Below are 8,405 nucleotides of genomic sequence, written 5' to 3' on the forward strand. Positions count from 1 at the left end.
TTCCTGAGTCTGGTGGTGCGAATTCAAGCTGCCGTACCTTCTACCTGACAGGAGCAGGGAGACGAAGGAATGGCCGGGGTGGGGACAAGTCTTTGATTATGTTGGCTGTTTTTGTGAGGCAGCGTGGTGTAGATGGAGTCAATGGTGACGAGTCTGGTCTGTGCGATGGACTGGGCAACATCCACAAGTCTCTGCAATTTCTTTCCAAACTGTGATGGGACCCGACTGCATCAGCTCTCTGGGACGGGGCCAAGCTTCTGAAAGACCCAACGTAATACAAGTCTTTTGTTTCAAAACTTAGAAGTGCAAACTTTGCGCCAAGGTTTTGAATTCACTGCAAGACTCATCTCCCCCTCCCTCTTCCTCCCCCCTCCAACCCATATGCGCACACATTTCTCCCACCTTCTCCAAAGGACCATTGCTGTTACGACAAAGAGGCACGAGTTAAGGGCCTGTCCCACCAGCATGCGATCGCATGCGTCTAGCGCGACCAAACGTGGTCGCTTGAGGCGTACTGCCGCGCGGGGCCGGTCCCACTTCCAAGCGAGGAGGCGTATGGAGTTGTGAGGGGCTGGTCCCGACATCGCGCGGGGCTCCGAAAATCCCGCACTGCTCGAAAATTCCGCGTGCCAACGGCCTGTCGACCCGCAGGCGCATTGAAGGCGTACGCGGCTTCTTGACATTGTACGCAGCGTCTTGACGGCGTACGCCTAGCGCGTGGCGTTGCGCGATGACGTCACCGCCCGGCGTGTCGTTGCGTGATGACATCACCGCCCGATGCCGCGCGACGTCCAATTTCAGTCGGCCCGCCTCCTGCCCAGCTGATTGGGTGAGTATGATGTCGGGACCAGCCCGCACAACTCCATACGCCTCCGCGGTTCGAATCGGGACCGGCCCCGCGCAGCCGTACGCCTCAAACGACCATGTTTGGTCGCGGTAGACGCATGCAATCGCATGCTGGTGGGACAGGCCCTTTAGTATCAAACATTCTGGCAGTTCTGAGATCTCCTGCAGTCAGGCGGTGACTCTTCACATGAAGCAAGAAAACAAGGAGTTCTGTGGAAATTCCAGCATTGTAAACAAATGTATTTGATGGACATTTTTACATCAGCCTTTACAGTAAGATTGCTGTTGCATGACACAACAGGTGCTAAGCAGCAAGGTTCAAAAAGAAAAATGTGTTTAAGAAGGAACCGCAGATGCTGGAAAATCGAAGGTAGACAAAAGTGCTGGAGAAACTCAGCGGGTACAGCAATATCTATGGAGCGAAGGAAATAGGCTTCCTTCGCTCCATAGATGCTGCTGTACCCGCTGAGTTTCTCCAGCACTTTTGTCGACCTTAAAAAAAATGTGTGCATGTGCTCTGCTCTTCCCCCCTCCCCCCCCCCCCCCCCCCTCCGCCTCCGTTCTTGCTGCAAGAGGATTGATATGTCTCAGTCAACTATTCGCTCAATACTGAAAGTTTAGAAGAAATCGGTGGCTGTATTTCAGGGTGCTTCCCATAATATTCAAGAGGTTTAAAAGGTCTTTAGGTCTCTCATTACTAAAATGTCTCTATCCTGACCCTCCGAATAACCTGCAGAAGTGAAAGAAAATGCAGTTGAGACAGCATTAAAAACCAAGCATCATTGCTGTCAATCTGCATAGAAACATAGAAAATAGGTGCAGGAGGAGGCCATTCGGCCCTTTGAGCCAGCACCGCCATTCATTGTGATTGTGGCTGATCGTCCCCTATCAATAACCCGTGCCTGCCTTCTCCCCATATCCCTTGACTCCACCAGCCCCTAGAGCTCTATCTAACTCTCTCTTAAATCCATCCAGTGACTTGGCCCCCACTGCCCTCTGTGGCAGGGAATTCCACAAATTCACTACTCTCTGGGTGAAAAAGTTTTTTTCTCACCTCAGTCTTAAATGGCCTCCCCTTTATTCTAAGAGCGAATCTAAATAAAACATATTCAACATTTCTTGCAATTCTGAGCCAAGATTTGTATTAATAATTAACATGCTTCAAGATTTTATAATGTAAAAATCTTTACTTTTATGCAAAGATTTGTGAAAAGATTGAGGTGTGAGCAGCTCATAATACAGAATTGTAGTTGCTGTCAAGAGCTGTGATTGGGACCAGCATAAAATGGCTGTCATCAGTAACTCGTCGACAAGTCACCGAGGTCAGTTTTGTTCTGCTAAAAACAATCCAGCTGCTGAACCTCCCACTTCAAGTAGAACGTACAATCCCTCTCAAGGTAAAACTGCTCTGAAAATGTTTAGCTTAACTTAAAGATAGATACAGTGTGGAAACATGGCCTTCGGCCCATCGGTCTACACCGACCAGTGATCCCCGCACACTAACACTATCCTACACACTCCAAGGACAATTTACATTTATACCAAGCCAATTAACCTGCAAACCTGTACGTCTTTGGAGTGTGGGTGGGAGGAAACTGAAATTCTCGGAGAAAACCCACGCAGGTCACGGTGAGAACGTACAAACTCTGTACAGACAAGCACCATAGTCAGGATTGAACCCAGGACTCTGGCGCTGCAGCAGAACCATGCCACCCTATGGTGTTGGTTTGCTCTAAGACATCCTATCCTCCACAGAACAAATTGGGAAGCCCAGAGTTGAATCTACAATGAGACGCATCTCACATTAGTGAGCTGATACAGAGCTGGACATACTACGAACTTTGATTTGTTAAAATGAGTATAAAACAATCTGCTGGAAGCTCAGCAGGAAAAAGGACATGATATTTTCTGTTTGGACCCTTATTCAGACTGATATTGCCTGTTCTGTTGTGTCCCTTCAGCATGTTGTGTTCTGCTCAAGATGTCATCGACTGCAGTCCCTTGTGTCTCTAAAATAAAATGTTTACTCAAAATCATCTTCAATTTGCAAGATTTCCTGGTATAATCATGTTCCTTTCTCTATAATCCCATGTCCCCATAATCTGCTCATCCCCGTAGACCCCATCGAGATAACAGGGGCATTCGGATCTTCACAAGAAATAATGATGGCTGACCGAGACACATCCAGATCCCACAATGGTCAAGGGTTAGGTTTAGGCTCATCATTGTCATGTGTACTGAGGTACAGCAAAAAGCTTTGTTTTATATACTATACAAACAGATCAGATAATTCTATACATAAATACAATGGTCAAACTCAAGGACAAGAGACAGAGTAAAAGGGAAGGGACAGTGCAGAATATAGCACTCGGCATTATAGCGCGGCAGTTCTATAGACAAAGTCCAATATCCATAACGGGGCAGAGGTGAATGGGATAGTACCATAGCTTTTTTTTTTTTTTTTTCCAAATTTTATTTATTAGAAGTACAATACATTGGTACCTTTTTACAGGTTCCCAACGTTATATTAATATATTACATTCTCTGTACAACTTCCTTTTTTTAATAAAGAAAAAAGTAAGAAGAGAATAAAGAAAAAGAGGTGGTAACGAGTAAAGGATAGACTAGTGTGTGTGAGTGAAAGGCGGAAAAAGAAAATGGTGAGGAAATGAAATAAGCGAGGAGGGAGAGCAGGAAGGAATTTATTCAATCGCCACAAGGAGATGATTTTTTATGTTCTAGATCGTCTTTCACCCATACCTGAAACTTTTAATTTTCGCGATACTATACTGTAGCACCACATAACAATAATAATAATAAATTTTATTTATGGGCGCCTTTCAAGAGTCTCAAGGACACCTTACAAAAATTTAGCAGGTAGAGGAAAAACATGTAAGGGGAATGAAATAAATAGTAGAGACATGACTAGTACACAAAGTAAAGACAGAATTCAATACAAAACACAATATGAGGCAATTAATGCACAGATGAAAAGGGAGGGGGACGTGGGGCTAAGGATAGGCAGAGGTGAAGAGATGGGTCTTGAGGCAGGACTGGAAGATGGTGAGGGACACGGAATTGCGGATCAGTTGGGGGAGGGAGTTCCAGAGCCTGGGAGCTGCCCTGGAGAAGGCTCTGTCCCCACTTGACTCCAAGAAATCAATAAATGGGGACCAACTCATTAAGAATTGGTCTTGTTAGTCTATTAGGAGGAGTCTCATTTCTTCCAAATGTGCTGTGTCCAGCATATTACTGATCCACATTTTAAATGTTGGTATATTAGCATTTTTCCAAAATTTAAGTATGAGTTTTTTTGCTATTATTAACCCATAATTAAAGAATGGGTTTTGTTGTTTATTTAATTTGTTCCAGTCTCCCCTCACTCCAAATATGATCATTTCTGTATTAGGTTCCATTTTTATCTTAAATAATTTTGTGAATATATCAAATATATCACACCAAAATTTATGAAGTTTTGTAAAGAAACAAATGAGTGTGTAATATTGGCATTTTGAGAAAGACATTTATCACAGATGGGAGAGATATTTGGATAAAATTTATTCAACCTAGTTTTTGAATAATATAATCTATGTAATATTTTAAATTGAATTAAATTGTGTCTAGCGTTAATCGAACATTTATGTATATATATCAAATACTTTTGGACTATGTTCAGAGGTCTGATGCTAAAAGGAAAAGCTGTTCCCATGACAACAAGGGGTTATCAGAAACTATAGGAGCGAGTGCATGCTATATTGGAATGAAGTAAAGAATTTCATTGCTCTGCTTGGTACACATGACAATAAAACCCTCTTGAAACAAAATGGGTCAGTAGTATATAAGTGACGGCAGTCAGAATAACTCAGCATGGCAAAGTGAAGATGCGTCACGGTGGTTAAAGAGTTAACTGCAAATCTCCAGCTTCTCTCGCATTGAATAAAACACCTGGTTTGGGTGTGTTAAATTTAGAAAAAAAAACTGATGTTAACTCAAAACCACAGATCAACGGGCTTATTTTTCTCCGGTTCTGAGCAAGGTGGGGCCCGGCAAAAAAAGTGTCAAGATCTTCGTGATGGATTCATTGTTAGAAATTCTGACTGAGAAGAAAAAAAAATTAGGTGGATTACTTGTTGTTGAACCTGTCTCAGGACACCTTTGTATTTATATACTGTAATGCTTTGCATTCTTAACTCTGCAAGGCAGATTTTTTTTTTAAGTTGCGCAGACCCTGTTTGCATACCTGCGAGTCCGTAAGACTTCAGGACGATACGCGAGGTTTATTCTTACAAAATTCTTAAGGGGTTGGACAGGCTAGATGCAGGAAGGATGTTCCCGATGTTTGGGACGTCCAGAACAAAGGTTCACAGTTTAAGGATAAGGGGGAAATCTTTTAGGACCGAGATAAGAAAAACAATTTTCACACAGAGGGTGGTGAATCTGTGGGATTCTCTGCCACAGAAAGTAGTTGAGGCCAGTTCATTGGCTATATTTAAGAGGGAAGTTAGATGTGGCCCTTGTGGCTAAAGGGATCAGGGGGTATGGAGAGAAGGCAGGTACAGGATACTGAGTTGGATGATCAGCCACGATCATATTGAACACTAACCCATCAATAAATCAGCTGATCTGGCAGGCGGTAGAGACAAGAAATTTAGTTTGGACACCAGCTTAGTTCCCATGCAGTGCAGTGCAGAGCAATGGAGAGTTAATATCGGCCTCAGCATCAAGCTAGGCTGGGGGAACAGGTCACACATGCTTGACGCAGGTACGAACAATGATGGTGCAACTGGTGGAAGCCAAAGAAACTGCAGGATCATCTAAAAATGTTGAAAAGGTTCAGCAAGTCAGGCAGCATCTCTGAGAAAGGGAGACTGAGTTAATGCTTAAGGTCAAAGAGCTTTCGTTGGAACTGGGAAAGAATGAAAACAAGTTTGTAGAGTTGTAGTGAGGCAGGGGAAACAGGCCCTTTGGCCCACACTGTCTGTGCTGAACATAATACCAAGATAGAAAAAAATTGCTGGAGAAGCTCAGCGGGTGAGGCAGCATCTATGGAGCGAAGGAATAGGTGACGTTTCGGGTCGAGACCCTTCTTCAGACTGACGTCGAGACCCTTCTTCAGACTGATGTGGAGGTGGGTGAGGGGCGGGCTCCTTCCTTCGTCACCTATTCCTTCGGGATTTCGACCCGAAACGTCACCTATTCCTTCGGGATTTCGACCCGAAACGTCACCTATTCCTTCGCTCCATAGATGCTGCCTCACCTGCTGAGTTTCTCCAGCATTTTTTTCTACCTTCGATTTTTCCAGCATCTGCAGTTCTTTCTTGAACATAATGCCAAGATAAGCTAGTTTCTTCTGCCTATTCTCTTTTTAAGCAATGGGGCCAAAACTGTGCGCAGGATTCCTGGTGAAGACTCACTAACAACCCGTATAACTGGAACTAAACCTCCTTTTTGTAAACTCTAACCCCTTGCAATAAAAGCCAACATTGAATTTGCCTTCTCTGCTACTTATTGGGACTGCCTGCCAACTTCTCGGTTTCATGCACCAGTGACACAGCGGTAGAGTTGCTGCATTACAGCACTCGCAGCGCCAGAGATCTGGGTTCGATCTCAACTACGGGTGCTGTCTGCACGGAGTTTGTACGTTCTCCCTGGGACCTGCGTGGGTTTTCGCCAAGATCTGCAGTTTCCTCCCGCCCTCCAAGGCCGTACAGGTTTGTCGGTTCATTGGCTTGGTGTAAATTGTCCCTAGTGGGTGCAGGATAGTGTTAATGTGCGGGGAACGTCGGTCGGTGTGGATCCGATGGGCCAAAGCGGCTGTTTCCGTGCTGTATTTCTAAACTAAACTACTTAGTTGATGAGTAGGGGACACTCCATCGCAGGGGACAGACTCCTGACCGACATACATTACAAACCCACTGACTCACATGGCTATCTGGACTACACGTCTTCCCACCCTGCCCCCTGTAAAGACTCCATCCCCTACTCCCAATTCCTCCGCCTACGCCGCATCTGTTCCCAGGATGAGACATTTCATACCAGGGCATCGGAAATGTCCTCGTTCTTCAGGGAACGGGGATTCCCCTCCGCCACCATAGATGAGGCTCACACCAGGGTCTCATCCATACCCCGCAACACTGCTCTCTCTCCCCATCCCCGCACACGCAACAAGGGCAGAGTCCCTCTGGTCCTCACCTTTCACCCCACCAGCCGGCAAATACAACACATAATCCTCCGCCATTTCCGCCACCTCCAACGTGACCCAACCACTCGCCACATCTTCCCATCTCCCCCCATGTCTGCCTTCCGCAAAGACCGCTCCCTCCGCAACTCCCTCGTCAATTCTTCCCTTCTCTCCCGCACCACCCCCTCCCCGGGCACTTTCCGTTGCAACCGCAAGAAATGCAACACCTGTCCCTTCACCTCCCCCCTCGACTCCATTCAAGGTCCCAAGCAGTCGTTCCAGGAGCGACAAAGGTTCACCTGTATCTCCTCCAACCTCATCTACTGCATCCGCTGCTCTAGATGTCAGCTGATTTACATCGGTGAGACCAAGCGTAGGTTGGGCGACCGTTTCGCCGAACACCTCCGCTCGGTCCGCAATAACCTACCTGACCTCCCGGTGGCTCAGCACTTCAACTCCCCCTCCCATTCCCAATCCGACCTCTCTGTCCTGGGTCTCCTCCATTGCCAGAGTGAGCAACAGCGGAAATTGGAGGAACAGCACCTCATATTCCGTCTGGGGTCCTTGCGTCCTTATGGCATCAACATTGAATTCTCCCAATTTGGCTAGCCCGTGCTGTCTCCTCCCCTTCCTTCACCCTCTAGCTGTCTCCTCCCATCCGCCCGCCCTCGGGCTCCTCCTCCTCCTCCCTTTGTCCTTCTTTCTTTCCCCACCCCCCATCAGTCTGAAGAAGGGTTTCGGCCCGAAACGTCGCCTATTTCCTTCGCTCCATAGAAGCTGCTGCACCCGCTGAGTTTCCCCAGCAATTTTGTGTACCTTACTTAGTTGATGAGCTAGTTAACGAGGAACTAACAATCAGCGCAGCAGGCACCAGCATAGCCCCCTGTAAATAGCCTGTCAGAGTTGGGATTAGGTTTATTATTGCCACATGTGCCAGGGTACAATGCATGCCACCCAAACAGATAATACAGGAACACAATCAAGCCGAACTCCAGTGCAACAGGTAGAGCAAAGGGAAAAGGGGTGGAAGATTGCAACCTTCACGTGGTCCGCCCTGTTTCGACTAATGCAATCAACTCGACGTGCACAAACGGAAGATCAAATAGAACAAGTTGTCCATCAACTATAGGCTGTGCACGCCACACGGAAGAAGAAGCAAAGGGAAAGATACAGAGTGCAGAATACAGTTCTCAGATTTGCCACCCTTTTGAAAATGTCCTCTTTCGCAAGTCCATGAAGTCACTTTGTAAGCTCCCCTTGTAAATGTCCAACACAAGAGGGTATAGCTAAAGAGGGTATAGGTAAAAGGTGAGAGGGGAGAAAGTTTAATGGAGATGTGCGGGGGAAGTTTTTTTACACAGAGGGTAATGGGGGGGGA

At 46.3% G+C, this 8,405-nt stretch overlaps 1 protein-coding gene across 1 annotated transcript in view; it reads right to left on the reverse strand.

The window, feature by feature from the left end:
• txnrd2 (thioredoxin reductase 2) overlaps positions 1–8,405 on the reverse strand; it is a 71,040-nt gene that overhangs the window by 22,411 nt on the left and 40,224 nt on the right. The gene's annotated exons all lie outside the window — the stretch shown is intronic.

This window comes from Amblyraja radiata, chromosome 25, assembly GCF_010909765.2.
Source record: "Amblyraja radiata isolate CabotCenter1 chromosome 25, sAmbRad1.1.pri, whole genome shotgun sequence".
Lineage (NCBI taxonomy): Eukaryota > Metazoa > Chordata > Chondrichthyes > Rajiformes > Rajidae > Amblyraja > Amblyraja radiata.